At 40.1% G+C, this 18,820-nt stretch overlaps 1 protein-coding gene across 5 annotated transcripts in view; it reads left to right on the top strand.

Moving 5' to 3' along the window:
- The window catches only part of LOC128704107 (zinc finger protein 99-like), a 137,185-nt gene that overhangs the window by 19,198 nt on the left and 99,167 nt on the right, over positions 1 to 18,820 (top strand). Inside the window, exon 1 of one of the 5 annotated variants that reach the window (XM_070099123.1) lies at positions 1,267 to 1,282. The exons of 2 other annotated variants lie outside the window; for them this stretch is intronic. The gene's annotated coding sequence lies outside the window, so the exon portion shown is untranslated. Of the gene's footprint in view, positions 1 to 1,266; positions 1,283 to 2,720; positions 3,158 to 3,185; positions 4,622 to 18,820 lie in introns of those variants that run through there. 2 more of the 5 variants (XM_070099121.1, XM_070099117.1) reach the window with 2 other exon arrangements.

Below are 18,820 nucleotides of genomic sequence, written 5' to 3'. Positions count from 1 at the left end.
TCTAGCCCTTATACAATGCCATATGGATTACGCTTGCTCTTCATGGTACTCTGCCTTGACAAAAAACTGAAAGATAGACTGCAAATCACCCAGAATAAAATCGTAAGATTCATCCTGGGGCTGGGACCAAGAGAACATGTAGGCCAAGATGAATTACAGCAGTTGGATATGCTGAATGTTGAAGACAGAGTAAAACAACTGAAGCTAAATCATGTTTATAAAATTGCTCAGTGTCCAGAATATCTTGCTGTCAATTTTGTCAAGGATGGGAACCAAAGCAATCATAGTACTAGGGGGAGAGCACAACTTTGTAGTACCCACAGTCATTGGCCAGGCTTCAGACACCTTTTATTGTACAGCAATAAAGGAATGGAACAGACTACCCGCACATGTCAAAGCCAGTCATAGTATGAACCAGTTCAAGAAGTGTGCCAAAAGGTGTCTGATGAATGTAGCTACAGTCAGTTCCTGATCAGCCGGGCTGTGGCTCGTACGTTGGTTTGCTTGCAGCCAGCAGCAACAGCCTGGTTGATCAGGCTCTGATCCACCAGGAGGCCTGGTCACAGACCGGGCCGCGGGGGCGTTGACCCCCGGAACTCTCTCCAGGTAATCTCCAGGTAAACAGAAAGGGAGGGGAATGATTTTCTATTTTTTAGCTAACATACGTGTAAATTTTACCTTATTCATAGTAATGACCCTCGTATTGTAGATAGTCTTAATGACCCTCGTGTAGTAGATAGTCTTTTTAGTATGATAATAAGATGTTATCTTCATTATAGAATAATAAGAAAATATTATAACCTTTATATTATAATAATAAGGTAAAAGGACCCCAATGGAAATAAGTCACTGTCTGACTTTTTGGGTTATCCCAGGTTCTCTACACATATGCTGCTATGTATGATAATTCTATGTAACTGTATTTGTGTATACCTGAATAAACTTACTTACAGAAAGCCCCTTGTTATGCGCAGCATTTCGGGCTATCCTATGTAATTTACACTATGTATGATAATTGTGCGTATGTATACCTATGGCTAAATAAATTTACTAAGGGTTGTGATGATCCTAGGTGTTGGTAGGTGACGTTGAAATATATATTTTATTATGACCCGTGGCCTAGTTCGATTCCCGGCGAAGTGGTGGAAACATTGGACTTGTTTCCGTACACCGGTTGTCCATGTTCACCCATCAGTAAAATGGGTACCTGGGTGTTTGTCGACTGGTGTGGGTCGCATCCTGGGACAAAACTGACCTAATTTGCCTAATTTGTTTGATAGTAGTAAGTTATTGATGTCAGCTAGGCTTGTATACCATGTACATGTACTTGTAGTAAGTCTATTATTATTATTATGTGGAAATTTATTTGGTCCTTCTGATGGATTACATGAGAACTGAAATGTTGATAGGGAGCCTCATAGGAATGGTAACATTAGACTTGCAAAAGTCCGATACTGTCAACCACAATATATTATGTAAGAAACTTCAAGCTATCGGCATAGGTTCCATAGACTGGTTTAAGTCCTATCTTAGCAATAGGAAACAAATCGTCAAAATCAACAAAACGGAATGAGAACCCCTGCCGATAGCATGTGGAGTTCCCCAAGGTAGTATTCTGGGTCCCTTATTATTTCTGTTATGTAAACGACATTCCCATCAGTGTCAAGTGACAACTCCTATTGTATGCGGATGACAGTGCTCTGTTAGTGTCAGGTAAAGACCCACAAGATATTGCTAATGTAATAACATTAGAACTGGAGTCCTGCAGCAAATAGTAGACAACAAACTATCGTTACACCTCGGGAAAAGGAAATCATACTCTCGCACGAAACAAACTGAGGAGGTGAACATCAAAATGGTATACAATACCGACAGGTTGGTAGGTAAGACACATAGGCAACAGTTAGGCAACTTTATTCCCATCTCTACTGTTCCTGCCTACTTTCTGTATTCGACTGAAGAAGCCTATTGTGTAGGCGAAACGTTTCGGAATAAAGTTTGTAGGCGAAACGTTTCGGAATAAAGTTGCCCAACTGTTGCCTATGTGTCTTACCTACCAAACTGAGGGTAAATAATTTTAATGTTCGGTGTACTGGGGAACCTATTACTTCAGTTTCCTCAGTGATAGGGAGAACTAATAGAGAACAGTGTTTTAAAAAAAAAAAAAAAAAAAAAAAAAGCGAATGCCAGAATGAAGTTCCTCTACAGACAAGCACAGTGTCTACCTACTGAGGCTCGCAGGACACTGTCTAGCCCTTATACCATATATGGACTACACTTGCTCTTCATGGTACTGCCTTGACAAAAAAAAAAAAACAAAAAAAACTGAAAGACAGACTGCAAATCACCCAGAACAAAATGGTAAGATTCATCCTGGACCTGGGCCCATTAGAACACGTAGGCGAGGGTGAATTACAGCAATTAGATATGCTGAATGTTCAAGACAACCGAAGTTAAATCAAGATTATAAAATTGCTCACAGTGTCCAGAATATCTTGCTGCCAAATTTGTCAAGGCTGGAAACCAAAGCAATCATAGTGCTATGGGAAGAGAGCACAACTTTGTAGTACCCACAGTCAGTGGCCAGGCTTCAAACACCTTTTATTGTACAACAATAAAGGATTGGAACAGACTGCCTGCACATGTCAAAACCAGTCATAGCATGAACTAGTTTAAGAGGAGAGCCAAAAGGTGCCTAATGAATGTAGCTACAGAAAGGGAGGAGAATGAATTTTTTTTTTTGCTAACACACTTGTAAATATTAATAACTCATTTTACCTCCTTTATAATAATATAATATATTATCTCCTTTCTAGTATAATAATAAGGTATTAAAAGTAAGTAAGTTTATTCAGGTATACACAAATACAGTTACATAGAATTATCATACATAGCAGCATATGTGTAGAGAACCTAGGATAACCCAAAAAAGTCAGACAGAGTGACTTATTTCCAGTGGAAATAAGTAACTTTGACTTTTTGGGTTATCCCAGGTTCTCTACACATATGCTGCTATGTATGATAATCTATGTAACTTTATTTGTGTATATCTGAATAAACTTACCAAAAAAATCCACAGACGGGTAAACAGTAACTAAGCTTCAGGAGCCCATAGCATCCACCCAAACAAACACTAAATGGTGGAGGCTGTGAGTTTGTAAGTAAGTTTATTCAGGTATACACAAATACAGTTACATAGATCATTATACATAGCAGCATATGTGTAGAGAACATAGGATAGACAAAGTGACTTATTTCCATTGGGGTCCTTACTAATTAGTCCATACATACTAATGAGTAAGAAAGTTTATTCAGGTATACACAAATACAGTTACATAGAATTACCATACATAGCTGCATATGTGTAGGGAACCTAGGATAACCCAAAAAAGTCAGACAGAGTGACTTATTTCCATTGGGGTCCTTTTACCTTATTATTATAATATAAAGGTTATAATATTTTCTTATTATTCTATAATGAAGATAACATCTTATTATCAAACTAAAAAGACTATCTACTACACGAGGGTCATTAAGACTATCTACAATACGAGGGTCATTACTAGGAATAAGGTAAAAATTTACACGTATGTTAGCTAAAAAATAGAAAATCATTCCCCTCCCTTTCTGTAGCTACATTCATCAGACACCTTTTGGCACTCTACTTGAACTGGTTCATGCTATGACTGGCTTTGACATGTGCGGGCAGTCTGTTCCATTCCTTTATTGCTGTACAATAAAAGGTGTTTGAAGCCTGGCCAATGACTGTGGGTACTACAAAGTTGTGCTCTCCCCCTAGTACTATGATTGCTTTGGTTCCCATCCTTGACAAAATTGACAGCAAGATATTCTGGACACTGTTTGTGAGCAATTTTATAAACATGATTTAGCTTCAGTTGTTTTACTCTGTCTTCAACATTCAGCATATCCAACTGCTGTAATTCATCTTGGCCTACATGTTCTCTTGGTCCCAGCCCCAGGATGAATCTTACGATTTTGTTCTGGGTGATTTGCAGTCTGTCTTTCAGTTTTTTTTTGTCAAGGCAGAGTACCATGAAGAGCAAGTGTAATCCATATGGCATTGTATGAGGGCTAGACATAGGGTCCTACGAGCCTCAGTAGGTAGACACTGTGCTTGTCTATACAGGAACTCCAGTCTGGCATTCGCTTTCTTTACTACACTGTTCCCTATCAATTCTCCTGACATGCATGGGTCAAAGGGGATTCCCAGATATTTTACTGATGAAACCAAAGTGATGGGCTCCCCATTACACTGGACATTAAAATTATTTACCCTTCTCAGTTTATGTTTCGTGCCAAAGAGAATGGCTTCAGTTTTCCCGAGGTGTAATGATAGTTTGTTGTCTGCTAACCATTTGCTGAAGGACTCCAGTTCCAGTGTTAAAACATTAGCTATATCTTGTGGGTCTTTCCCTGACACTAACAGAGCACTGTCATCTGCATACAGTAGGAGTTTGCACTTGACACTGATAGGCATGTCATTGACATAACATATGAATAATAATGGACCCATAATACTACCTTGGGGAACTCCACATGCTATCGGCAGGGGTTCTGATTCCGTTTTGTTGATTTTGACAATTTGTCTCCTGTTGCTAAGGTAGGACTTAAACCAGTCTACAGAACCTATACCGATAGCTTGAAGTTTCTTACATAATATATTGTGGTTGACAGTATCGAAGGCCTTTTGCAGGTCTAGGGTTACCATACCTATGAGGTTCCCCTTTGACATTTCAGTTCTCAGGTAATCCATCAGATTAATTAGGGAGGTGTCGGTTGAGTAAGATCTTCTAAAGCTCGATTGATAGCTACGGAGAATGTTGTTGTCATTAAGGTACTTAACTACTTGAGAGTACACCGCCCTCTCTAGAATTTTGGATATTATACTGAGTATACTAACAGGCCTATAGTTGCTTACATCAGACTACTATTTTTCTTGAAGATAGGAGTAACTCTGGCCTCCTTGAGCCCATCCGGTACGGTATTAGTGGTGATTGATAGATTTATTATGTGAGCAATAGGGATTGACAGTTCAGAAGCACCATCTTTTAGGAACTTAGACGGGATGTTATCCGGGCCAGTGCTCTTTGTTGGGTTTAACCTGCTTAGTTCTTTTTGAATAAGGTCATGAGATACACTTACTAGTTGACAACTGTTTGGGGTTACCCCTTTATTGGTATAGTATGTTTGAAACTTATCAGAGTCTGTGTTAAAGGTATTTGATGCAGCTGGTAGTTTACTTACTAGTGTTGATGCAACAGATGTGTAGAAGGAATTAAAGCAATTTGCTACCTTAGATGTTTCATGGCATACCTCGTTATCGATAGTGAGTACTATGTTAGACCTATCTACTGGCTTATGGCTATACCCCAACTGTTTTAGTTGTTGCCAGAGATTTCTGGGGTTATGCTTATACTCTTCAATTTTTGAGCAGTAGTGCTTTGCCTCTGCTCCTTTTATGTCTCTGCACTCTGTTCCTCACCATTTGGAATTCATTTAGTGCTGCAATATCCTGTCTGTTTGCTTTAAATCTTTTTAGCAGCTGGTCTCTGAATTTCATATTATCTAATATCTCAGTAGTCATCCAGGGTTCAGTTCTTCGTTTAATCCTAACCTCTTTAACTGGTGTAATATTATCAAGGATGGTACTGAACATTGTTTTGAATTTTTCCCAGGCATCATTTACGTCCGTGCAACTTGTTATCACTGTCCAGTCACAATTGTGTAGCCTATTTACCAGTGTTTCTTTACTGTAGTTTCTAGTTGACCTCATTTTTATTGTCCTGTGTAGGCCTATCTTATCCCTAGTTATTTTCCTAATGCAGTAAATGATGAAATGATCACTAAGGCCTGTGGTAATGACACCTGACTGACTAATGTTCTCAGAGCGGTTACCAAGTTTGTGGTCAATTAGGGTGGCTGAGAACTGTGTGATCCGGGTTGGTGTATTAATTAGTTGAGTGTAACTATTTAAACCTAGAATTTGCTTATACCTTTTGCATAGCCCATTATTTTGCTGCTGAAAACAGATATTGAAGTCTCCCAGTATCATTGTCTCGCAATTGTTTTCAAATCTGAACAATACTCTGGAAAAGTCTTCTAAGAACTGGTCCTGGGTGGGAGGGTGGTAACTAGTTCCTACTAAGATGGGTTTGGTCTTGGGAAGCAGCGCTTCAAACCATAGAATCTCCAGTTTATTGTTATTTAAATCAGGTCTTGGGTTGTAAGCTAAGTCATTTCTAATGTAGGCACATACTCCACCACCCTTTCTGTTCCTATCTAAACGTTTTATATTGTAACCTTCTATTTTGACCTTGTCGTCAGTCACCGTATCATCCAACCAGGATTCAGAGATGGTTATAACTGCTGTCCTAATTTTGTTAGCTAGAATCCTAATCTCTGCCAATTTAGGAAGAAGATTTACCCTAAAAGGAAGGTTTATTCTGTTAGAAACTAATATTAGAATTAGTGAGGTAACCAGGGCTGGATTAAGACCCTTAGAGGCCCTAAGCACTTAAAAGATTTTGGTGCCCCCCATATATAAGATAAAATTTTGTTCGGATTTTTAACCCCAGAGCGTTAGCCACCCAGGATAACCCAAGAAAGTCAGTGCATCATCGAACACTGTCTAACTTATTTCCATTGGGGTCCTCAATCTTGTCCCCCAGGATGCGACCCACACCAGTCGACTAACACCCAGGTACCTATTTGCTGCAAGGTGAATAGGACAACAGGTGTAAGGAAACACGTCGAAATGTTTCCACCCTGCCAGGAATCGAACCTGGGCCCTCCATGTGTGAAGTGAGAATTTTACCAGCCAGGCCATGGGGTCAACAGCCATTAAATTAAGCAAAATGTACAGCAAGATGGAAAATGATGTTTATTTTTGTATATGTCCACTTGATAGTTGAAAAGTTTTCTCCTACTTTTTTTAATTGCAAAATCTTTGATCAGATCCTCAAAACTAGTCTTATGCAATACATCTGCTTCTATACTTAGAAATAAGGCATCAAGCTGCCTTGTTGCATAGTTGTTCTGATGGGATTTTTAATATACTTCAACTTGGAAAATGAATGCTCAGCTGAGCAATTTGTGACCATTAATGTTAAAATATATGAAAGCCAGCATCTGCATTTGGAAAGACACACTCAATATTGCCTTCTACACTCTATATATTTATAAAGTTCAGCGGGACTAAATTTTGTTACATTTTTTGCTGCACTGAACTTATGGTGCACATATAAGTGAAACTGCTGAAGCTCAGCTGATAAATTAGTGTCGGAATCCTCTGGGTCAGCATCAATCATCTTTTGACACCACTGAGATTACCTTTCAATTTCCGTAGATGATGAAGTGGCATTATGTCGCACATCACTTAGAAAAGAAAACCTCTCTGCTATTTCTTTGTACAGTATATCTCTCCTCATCTCAGTTTCAAGTTTGTCAATAATTGTATAAAAGGTGGTGATATGAAATTTATCTCTGGCATTCAGATATACTTCTGGTGCATCTCCATCATTGGGTACCTTCTTTCTGATACATTTGCGAGTTTGAGCTGCCTTGTAATCAACATCTGGTAGCATTGCTTTTGTAGCTGCTTCATATCTTTCAAATTTATCTCATGAAGTGCACAGTTGGTCAGCTAATGATCCATACAGATCTGTACATGTTTTTAAGTTCACATCCTCATTTTGTAGAACTTGGTTTACTCTATGAAAATTTTGCAAAATCTCGTTCCAAAAATTCAACATAAAAATGAATTCTAGCTCTTGCATCTTATTGGCAATAGTATTTCCTTCTCTTCTAGTGTCTCCCTTTTGTAACTGGTCTTTGGCTATACATTCTTACTCTTCTAAAATTTTAAGGAAAGATTTCAAAATTGCTGCTGTTGCCATAGCATGTGCCTGTCATCTGGTATGAGAGAGGGATTTTAAGACACTTTCATTTCCAGTACAATCTTTTAGAATTTTCCACCGGCTGGTTGAGGCTGAAAAAAAGTACAGAACAACTGCACTGTAGAGAAGAAATTAATAGCTTCTTGACAGCAGTCACCAGCACTTCTGCCTACCAGATTTAGTGAATGAGCTACACAGGGCACATATACTGCAAACTTGTTTGTTTCTTGAATTTTTTGCTGCATCCCCTTATAACGCCCAGACATGTTTGCAGTGTCGTCATAAGAGTGACCCCTGCATTTTGAAAAGTTTAGCTTACAAACTTCATATAAGTACTGCAACAGCTGATTTGCCATTTCCTCACCATTTGTTTTTCTAACTGTTGCCCCAACCCTGCACCCTGTCTGCGAATTAAGTATGCTAGAATAGAGTCTAGGTGAGTAGTGCTTTTTTCATGATGATCAATTACAATAGTATTTCGCCTGTCACTGAGCCATTCTCTAATAATAAAACGTGTGAAATTTTTAGGAGCAGTTTACAAACAAAACAATAAATTGATCCTGTTGATGGTGAATACAATAACCACTCTCTCTTGTATTTCTCACCATTGGCTTTTGTACTAACAAAAAGTTTCTGCAAACAGTGTCTTACTGGTTTGCCACTACTGAAATGCTGGTAAGACTTGTCAAATGGCCCATTGTGGTGTTGACAGTCACTGGATCTACAAGCAGTTCAGTAAGCCACATCATTAGCAGAGAAATCAAGCCACAACCCTGGATCGTTTGCTATATTTACTTCAGCTTTTGCAGACTGAATCATTTCAACACCATCACCATGGTTCACTAAACTTTCATTTTCAACAATTATTTCAACCCCAGAATGTATTGTAAAGCAACTTCAATCAACATTTACAGTAGAGGTATGAATAGAATTTACAGGCAAAGTGAGATCAGTAGTGAGACATGTGCTAGATGAACCTGCTTGAGACACCTCAATGATTCCATCATCATCGTATTTTGATTTTGAAGTAATCAAATTGGTATTTGTGTCCACTTCTGATGACAGAGACTGGTTTGATCCAGAATTGGTATATCACGTTGTGGAACTTGTGTGAAAAAATCAATCAGCTTTGCAGTCTTGGAGTGTATACACAAAGTCTTCTCTTGTTTATTTTTTGATAGTTTTTGCTTTTGTGCACCACTGAACTGAACACGTTTCATTTTGGTTCTTGGGGTCTGTAAAATACAGAAATAAAAAGAATATTTTGTTTGAATTAGGCCAATTATGTGGCAATCAATACAGTTACACATATCACAGGCAGGACCATATGAACAATTTAAGTCCCGGCTTACAGCTGAATCTTGTGCTTTCGTGCTTTAATTAATATAGACAGATTTTGTCTCAGAGTTTGTAAACTGAAAAGTGGAGTTGCTGGGAGGGTGGTATAAATTAGTAGCATCAGCGGGACTTGAACCCATGTAGTAGCGCATGGATGCAGGCTGCCTTGTGTCACGTGATAAAATAATCTTAGTCACTGCCACCACCACGTGACAAAAAAAAACACATGCTGTCCTCAAGACTCCTCACCACCACCACCACAACACCATGTCCAAAAAAATGCACATGGAGACATCTCCAGCACTAAGTAAATTGATGTAATGAAATACAAACTCATTTATCACCACCATGTGATAAATAAAAATCAGAAAATACATGCATAGTCAAAAGCAGCACTATACACCGTTTGGCCATTTTCACGGGTTTCACAATGTTTCATAAGCACTACCATTCCACAAAATTATGAAACAATTATATTTATTTATTTATTTATTTATTTAGTAATTTTAGCATACATATAGAGGTACAAAAAATACAGGTAAGAGCAGCATGCCAAAGCCACTTATATGCATAGCATTACGGGCTGACTTAAAATTAACTTAAGATTAACTAAGCAATGATGAAATCAGTGATAAAACATTATTGTAAACAGATAACTATAAAGCACAAATGAGTAATACAAAGACAGGTCATATGGTTGCATGCATCGCTGTACATTCAGTCGAATGGAGTATTCTGTTAGGTAGTGTATTTAAAAAAATAACAAAGTTAGATTGGGTCCTAGGTTTAACATTTGTGTGATATAATTGTGAGTAACATATAGGATATACAATTTATAAGATTCAGTTATTCAGTATTTATTTGGTTTTGGGTGAGTAAGTGATCTTTGAGAAGAGACTTGAATTTATAAACAGGTAGTGTTTCTTTTATATTTATTTTTATTTTTTTTTATTATCACACTGGCCGATTCCCACCAAGGCAGGGTGGCCCGAAAAAGAAAAACTTTCACCATCATTCACTCCATCACTGTCTTGCCAGAAGGGTGCTTTACACTACAGTTTTTAAACTGCAACATTAACACCCCTCCTTCAGAGTGCAGGCACTGTACTTCCCATCTCCAGGACTCAAGTCCGGCCTGCTGGTTTCCCTGAACCCCTTCATAAATGTTACTTTGCTCACACTCCAACAGCACGTCAAGTATTAAAAACCATTTGTCTCCTTTCACTCCTATCAAACACGCTCACGCATGCCTGCTGGAAGTCCAAGCCCCTCGCACACAAAACCTCCTTTACCCCCTCCCTCCATCCTTTCCTAGGCCGACCCCTACCCCGCCTTCCTTCCACTACAGACTGATACACTCTTGAAGTTATTCTGTTTCGCTCCATTCTCTCCACATGTCCGAACCACCTCAACAACCCTTCCTCAGCCCTCTGGACAACAGTTTTGGTAATCCCGCACCTCCTCCTAACTTCCAAACTACGAATTCTCTGCATTATATTCACACCACACATTGCTCTCAGACATGACATCTCCACTGCCTCCAGCCTTCTCCTCGCTGCAACATTCATCACCCATGCTTCACACCCATATAAGAGCGTTGGTAAAACTATACTCTCATACATTCCCCTCTTTGCCTCCAAGGACAAAGTTCTTTGTCTCCACAGACTCCTAAGTGCACCACTCACCCTTTTCCCCTCATCAATTCTATGATTCACCTCATCTTTCATAGACCCATCCGCTGACACGTTCACTCCCAAATATCTGAATACATTCACCTCCTCCATACTCTCTCCCTCCAATCTGATATCCAATCTTTCATCACATAATCTTTTTGTTATCCTCATAACCTTACTCTTTCCTGTATTCACTTTCAATTTTCTTCTTTTGCACACCCTACCAAATTCATCCACCAATCTCTGCAACTTCTCTTCAGAATCTCCCAAGAGCACAGTGTCATCAGCAAAGAGCAACTGTGACAACTCCCACTTTATGTGTGATTCTTTATCTTTTAACTCCACGCCTCTTGCCAAGACCCTCGCATTTACTTCTCTTACAACCCCATCTATAAATATATTAAACAACCACGGTGACATCACACATCCTTGTCTAAGGCCTACTTTTACTGGGAAATAATTTCCCTCTTTCCTACATACTCTAACTTGAGCCTCACTATCCTTGTAAAAACTCTTCACTGCTTTCAGTAACCTACCTCCTACACCATACACCTGCAACATCTGCCACATTGCCCCCCTATCCACCCTGTCATATGCCTTTTCCAAATCCATAAATGCCACAAAGACCTCTTTAGCCTTATCTAAATACTGTTCACTTATATGTTTCACTGTAAACACCTGGTCCACACACCCCCTACCTTTCCTAAAGCCTCCTTGTTCATCTGCTATCCTATTCTCTGTCTTACTCTTAATTCTTTCAATAATAACTCTACCATACACTTTGCCAGGTATACTCAACAGACTTATCCCCCTATAATTTTTGCACTCTCTTTTATCTCCTTTGCCTTTATACAAAGGAACTATGCATGCTCTCTGCCAATCCCTAGGTACCTTACCCTCTTCCATACATTTATTAAATATTTGTACCAACCACTCCAAAACTATATCCCCACCTGCTTTTAACATTTCTATCTTTATCCCATCAATCCCGGCTGCCTTACCCCCTTTCATTTTACCTACTGCCTCACGAACTTCCCCCACACTCACAACTGGCTCTTCCTCACTCCTACAAGATGTTGTTCCTCCTTGCCCTATACACGAAATCACAGCTTCCCTATCTTCATCAACATTTAACAATTCCTCAAAATATTCCCTCCATCTTCCCAATACCTCTAACTCTCCATTTAATAACTCTCCTCTCCTATTTTTAACTGACAAATCCATTTGTTCTCTAGGCTTTCTTAACTTGTTAATCTCACTCCAAAACTTTTTCTTATTTTCAACAAAATTTGTTGATAACATCTCACCCACTCTCTCATTTGCTCTCTTTTTACATTGCTTCACCACTCTCTTAACCTCTCTCTTTTTCTCCATATACTCTTCCCTCCTTGCATCACTTCTACTTTGTAAAAACTTCTCATATGCTAACTTTTTCTCCCTTACTACTCTCTTCACATCATCATTCCACCAATCGCTCCTCTTCCCTCCCACACCCACTTTCCTGTAACCACAAACTTCTGCTGAACACTAACACTACATTTTTAAACCTACCCCATACCTCTTCGACCCCATTGCCTATGCTCTCATTAGCCCATCTATCCTCCAATAGCTGTTTATATCTTACCCTAACTGCCTCCTCTTTTAATTTATAAACCTTCACCTCTCTCTTCCCTGATGCTTCTATTCTCCTTGTATCCCATCTACCTTTTACTCTCAGTGTAGCTACAACTAGAAAGTGATCTGATATATCTGTGGCCCCTCTATAAACATGTACATCCTGAAGTCTACTCAACAGTCTTTTATCTACCAATACATAATCCAACAAACTACTGTCATTTCACCCAACATCATATCTTGTATACTTATTTATCCTCTTTTTCTTAAAATATGTATTACCTATAACTAAACCCCTTTCTATACAAAGTTCAATCAAAGGGCTCCCATTATCATTTACACCTGGCACCCCAAACTTACCTACCACACCCTCTCTAAAAGTTTCTCCTACTTTAGCATTCAGGTCCCCTACCACAATTACTCTCTCACTTGGTTCAAAGGCTCCTATACATTCACTTAACATCTCCCAAAATCTCTCTCTCTCCTCTGCATTCCTCTCTTCTCCAGGTGCATACACGCTTATTATGACCCACTTCTCGCATCCAACCTTTACTTTAATCCACATAATTCTTGAATTTACACATTCATATTCTCTTTTCTCCTTCCATAACTGATCATTGAACATTACTGCTACCCCTTCCTTTGCTCTAACTCTCTCAGATACTCCAGATGTGCATTGAGTTTTTGCATAGCGTCAGATGGACACGAGGAACATCAAAGAGTGATCTGTGCCTTGTGTTATGGTCATGTGTTCTGTTGAGGTTGGCAAGGAGATGTTTGAGGGGAGGGTTAATATCAGAGTTAAGTGTTCTATGTATGTAATAGGTGCAATAATAAGTATGGATGTTTTGTATGGTGAGTAGGTTGAGTGTTTTGAATATTGGTGGAGTGTGCTGCCTGTAGTGAGAATTTGTTATCATTCTAACTGCAGCCTTTTGTTGGGTAATTAGTGGTCTGAGATGGTTAATTGTTGTTGAGCCCCATGCACAAATTCCATAGGTGAGATAGGGGTAAATAAGAGAGTGATAAAGGGCCAGGAGGGCTGACTGTGGAACATAGTACCGTATCTTCGATAGTATGCCTACAGTCTTGGAAATTTTCTTAGAAATTTGTTGTATATGTGTATGAAATTTGAGTCTATTATCAAGGTGGATTCCTAAGAATTTTCCCTCTGTTAGCTTTGTGATAGGTGATCTGTTTATCGTTATGTTAAGAGGTACATCTGTAGCTCTGTTACCAAACTGAATGAAGTATGTTTTGTCAATGTTTAGTGTAAGTTTGTTAGTCCTCATCCAGGTAGATATTTTCTGTAATTTGGTGTTTACAGTATTGGCTAGCGTGACTGGGTTCGGGTGAGAGAAGACGTATGTAGTGTCATCTGCAAAAAGTGTGGGTTTGAGTAATTGCGAAGCATTTGGTAGGTCATTTATGTATAGGAGAAAGAGAAGAGGGCCAAGGACACTTCCTTGTGGGACACCAACTGTAATTTGTTGAGCGGAAGAGCTTGCCCCATTTGCGTACACATATTGGCTTCTGTTGCTGAGGTATGACTTGAGGTAGTTGAGGGAGTGCCCTCTAATACCATAGTGTGACAATTTTACATGGAGCAAGTCATGGTCAACTGTATCAAAAGCTTTACGTAAGTCAATGAAGATCCCCAGTGGGACTTCTTTTTTCTCTATTGCAGTGTATATATGTTCTAGCATGTGTATAATAGCATCATTAGTATTTTTATTAGGCCTGAATCCAAATTGGCAGGGGTTGAGAATGTTTTGGGAGATGAGGTAGGAGTAGATTCGTTTATGAATTAATTTTTCGAAGATTTTTGAGAGAGGGTGTAAATTGGATATTGGCCTATAGTTATTCAACTCTGTTTGGTCTCCTCCTTTATGGATTGGGGTGACCCTTGCTATTTTGAGAGCTGTAGGGAAGGTGGAGGATTCAATGGATTTGTTAAAGAGTGTTGCAATGATTGGTGATAGTACTTGTGACACTTTTTTGTATATAAAGGGTGGTAAGGTATTTAAATCTCCTGCCTTGTTTTTTAGTGCGTTGATAATAAGGGAGACTTCGCATGGGTTAGTCGGAGCTAGGAACAGTGTGTTCGGGTAGTTGCCAGTGAGGTAGTCATTTGGTGGGGTATCTGAGCTTGGGATTTTATTGGCAAGGTTTTGTCCTATAGTGGAGAAGAAATCATTGAATCTGTTTGCTGTTTCTGTTGGTGGGAGTTGGGGTTCATCTGATTTTGCTAATTTTATTTCGCTATTTCGTGATATCTTTTTTGTTCCCAGAATTTCTGATAGGGTCTTCCAGGTCTTTTTTATATCACCTCGTAAGTTGGATAATCTGTTCTCATAATACAGTTTTTTTTCCCTTCTTATCAGGCTGGTTAGGATTGACGAGTAACGTTTTGTTTGGTCTCTGGTTATGTGACCCATTCTATACTGTTTTTCATATCGGTGTTTTGTATTTATGGATTTGAGAATGCTGGGTGTTAGCCAGGGACTGTTCAGTCTCTTAGCTGTCATCTGTTTAGTTTTTTTAGGGCAGTGTTTGTTATAGAGGTATTGGGTCTTTTTTAGAAAATTATTAAAACATTCGTCAATATCTGTATAGATTTCTAGCTCAGTGTGCCAGTCAATGTTTGTTACTGCTGTTGTGAAGTTATTAATGGCTGCCTCATTGTGAAGTCTGAAGGTGACTTTAGTAGCGTCTTGGGATATTTTACCAAGAGTTGTTATGAGGAAAGTAGGGTAGTGGTCTGTGGTATTATCTGTAATTATGGAAATAAATGGTATAAAATACCGACACAATGGCAATATAAACACAAATGCAGTATAATGTGATCCTTTATTGACTACGTTTCGCCCACACAGTGGGCTTTTTCAAGTCACAAACAGAACTACCTGGGGTGGAAGGAACGCGTGCTATGTTATAGAAGCCACTATTCTGGTTGAAGTTGTCGGATATAGAAATAAGTGATGATTCCAGGATTCTTCGGTATTGAGTGTTGTCTTCTGTGGCGATAAGTCTTGAGTTTCTGTAGTTTATCAAGTGGTTGTGTGAATTACGGTGTTGTACGCAGGCATTCCTTGTGTCGTCAGACCTGCTTGCGTATTGGTGTTCTGAAATACGTGTTTGGAGGTCCCTTGATGTTTCGCCCACGTATAACTTGTTGCAGTCATTACAAGGGATTATGTATACCCCTGCAGAGGATGGAGGCTTGTCCTGCCTACTACTGGTGATGTCCTTGATGGTCGTGGTTGTGGAGGTAGATACTTGGAATGATGTTTTGGCAAAGATGTTGGAAACATGTTTGGCAATGGAGTTGGTGGGAACGACTATGTATCTCTTCTCGGCAGTGTCTTCTCAACGGGTGTGTTGAAGATGTTTAGTGCTCGAACTGGTATTTTCCAAACTCCACTATCCTCGTCACTTCATCAGAGACTGCAGACGGCGAGCACTAAACATCTTCAACACACCCAGAGAAGACACTGCCGAGAAGAGATACATAGTCCTTCCCACCAACTCCATTGCCAAACATGTTTCCAACATCTTTGCCAAAACATCATTCCAAGTATCTACCTCCACAACCACGACCATCAAGGACATCACCAGTAGTAGGCAGGACAAGCCTCCATCCTCTGCAGGGGTATACATAATCCCTTGTAATGACTGCAACAAGTTATACGTGGGCGAAACATCAAGGGACCTCCAAACACGTATTTCAGAACACCAATACGCAAGCAGGTCTGACGACACAAGGAATGCCTGCGTACAACACCGTAATTCACACAACCACTTGATAAACTACAGAAACTCAAGACTTATCGCCACAGAAGACAACACTCAATACCGAAGAATCCTGGAATCATCACTTATTTCTATATCCGACAACTTCAACCAGAATAGTGGCTTCTATAACATAGCAGAACCACTTGCCAAGAAACTTCTTCATCGCTATCCCACATAAGAACACTGTAGAAGGTCTGCTCACAAACTTGTCCAGTCTCCTTTCCAAGCTACCCAAGTTTTTAGACTCTACAACCCAACTCGGTACATCATCAGATGCAGCATTCTTCACCTGACCTCAGCCGGACTATAAATACTCGCGTTCCTTCCACCCCAGGTAGTTCTGTTTGTGACTTGAAAAAGCCCACTGTGTGGGCGAAACGTAGTCAATAAAGGATCACATTATACTGCATTTGTGTTTATATTGCCATTGTGTCGGTATTTTATACCATTTATTTCCATCGTGTCAAACACTGCAGTAGAAATGGATCCTTCACACAGAGAATACCTGGACCTTCTCCTAAAAGCTTACTCACTTCGCAACAGACACAATTTTCTTCGTGACTGCATCCAAGAAATGGTCTTACCAAGATCTACTCCTCCTCAAATTGCCAACATCAAACCACCTTTCTCCGCTACAGCTCGGACCTACCTTGAAGAGTGTGCAGATGACTTAGACAATGCTACAAAGGAAGCTTTTCTCCAAGCCAGAACACTAGGCACAACACTCCGGGGCAACATGAACAGACGCACCGCCGAAATCATTCGCAGCAGAGTTACCACAGCGAATGTTCAACAGAAGATCAGACTTACTAGGAAACTACAAAGTCTCTGCGATAATAGTAATTGGAAAAGTTTAGGAAGACCTGAAATTATTCAAAATCTTTCATCTCGTCCACTGTCAACCACAGAAACTGAAGCCCTCAGCTTAGGCCTCAAATTCGCAACAGGAATTACGAAACCAAAACAAGACCTCAATTTCATCGCCAAAAACTACAGACACAATGACTCCGACTTCCAAAAAGGCTATCTTCAAGGCATCATCTCAGCAGCCATCTCAACACGCAGCTCCCCAGTCATACCCCGACGTTACATCAATGCACTCAAAGGTTTAGCAGAAGACACGACCATCAGGGTCACCACCGCTGATAAAGGAGGTGGTGTTGTTATCATGAACACTGACGATTACAGGAACAAAATGCTCAATCTACTTAACGACCCAGATACCTACAAACCTCTCACAACTAACCAAGTGGACAACCTTACTAAAACTTTTCTTCAAAGGACTCGCCGCATTCTGAGGAGCTCAGAACAAGGGAAGAAACTTCTGCACACCATGCCCAGCAACCCCAGACCTGCCAGAATGTACGGCCTGCCAAAGACTCACAAGCCTGGTATCCCACTGAGGCCCATATCCTCGGGAATAGGCAGTGCTCCCCACAAGCTCTCAGGAATTCTCGCCAAACACCTCTCGAAACTCTTGGGCACTATCAGTCCAGCACATCTCAAACACTCAGGTGATCTTCTCAATCGCATTCGCAACATCAACATCAGGAACAAGAAACTTTCCAGCCTTGACGTGACTTCCCTATTCACTAAAGTACCTACTAAACAAGCCATCGATCTCTTGCGCAAGAAAATTGACGATTCACTTGATCTTCCCATTCCAGCCAGCGACTTCATCGACCTGGTTGAACTATGTGTTGGCTTTACGTGTTTCTCTTTTGAAAATCACCTCTTTCAGCAGACTTTTGGACTACCCATGGGTTCGCCACTCAGTGCAGTCCTAGCGAACCTATACATGGAACATCTAGAAGCCGAACGTTTCTCCACCATTATTCCTTCGTCTGTCACCTGGCTCCGTTATGTTGACGACATTCTCCTCATAACTCCTAAACGCTTCAACGTTCAAGCTCTCCAAGACAAGCTCAACCAGGTCGAGCCTTCAATCCAGTTCACACTTGAAGAAGAGGTCGACAACACTCTTCCTTTCCTTGATGTTCTACTCTGCAAAGCTGACCACGAACTTCGTTTTAAAGTCTATCGAAAACCCACCAACCAAAACGATCTTCTCCACTTCTACTCTCACCACGACACCAAAACCAAACGTGGTGTAATTATAGGCTTCTTCCTGCGTGCACTCAGAATCTGCAGCAACGAGTTCCTTGAGGAAGAATGCACTATAATTGAACAGGTATTTTCCAAACTCCACTATCCTCGTCACTTCATCAGAGACTGCAGACGGCGAGCACTAAACATCTTCAACACACCCAGAGAAGACACTGCCGAGAAGAGATACATAGTCCTTCCCACCAACTCCATTGCCAAACATGTTTCCAACATCTTTGCCAAAACATCATTCCAAGTATCTACCTCCACAACCACGACCATCAAAGACATCACCAGTAGTAGGCAGGACAAGCCTCCATCCTCTGCAGGGGTATACATAATCCCTTGTAATGACTGCAACAAGTTATACGTGGGCGA

The sequence above is a fragment of the Cherax quadricarinatus genome, chromosome 66 (genome assembly GCF_038502225.1).
Source record: "Cherax quadricarinatus isolate ZL_2023a chromosome 66, ASM3850222v1, whole genome shotgun sequence".
Classification (NCBI taxonomy): Eukaryota; Metazoa; Arthropoda; class Malacostraca; order Decapoda; family Parastacidae; genus Cherax; species Cherax quadricarinatus.
Note: the sequence above shows the minus strand (reverse complement) of the source record. Positions and strands in the feature narration are given on the sequence as shown.